The 219-nt window shown below is 35.2% G+C and overlaps 1 protein-coding gene across 2 annotated transcripts in view; it reads left to right on the plus strand.

Annotated features, from left to right (window-relative positions):
* Window positions 1-219, plus strand: part of LOC119587105 (forkhead box protein G1-like) — a 10,489-nt gene that overhangs the window by 9,368 nt on the left and 902 nt on the right. The window lies entirely within an intron of this gene.

A 219-nucleotide genomic window follows, 5' to 3' on the forward strand; every position in this document is an offset into this window, starting at 1 on the left:
GCAGGCCAGAGTGCAAAAGTTAGCTTTTCTATCCTTAGGTTTACTTTTAGAAATCCTTTATGTATTCAATTATGAAATTACTAAAGCAGATTATTCCTCTAGACAGTATCTTTTATTACACAAGCAGAACATTCCAAAGCTAAACAGCAGGTCATCTCAATCTAGCAGGGGGCTATTTGTCTCTTTCTCAATTTTCAGATTTACTTACTGCATTCTGGT

Source organism: Penaeus monodon, chromosome 22, assembly GCF_015228065.2.
Source record: "Penaeus monodon isolate SGIC_2016 chromosome 22, NSTDA_Pmon_1, whole genome shotgun sequence".
Taxonomy (NCBI): domain Eukaryota; kingdom Metazoa; phylum Arthropoda; class Malacostraca; order Decapoda; family Penaeidae; genus Penaeus; species Penaeus monodon.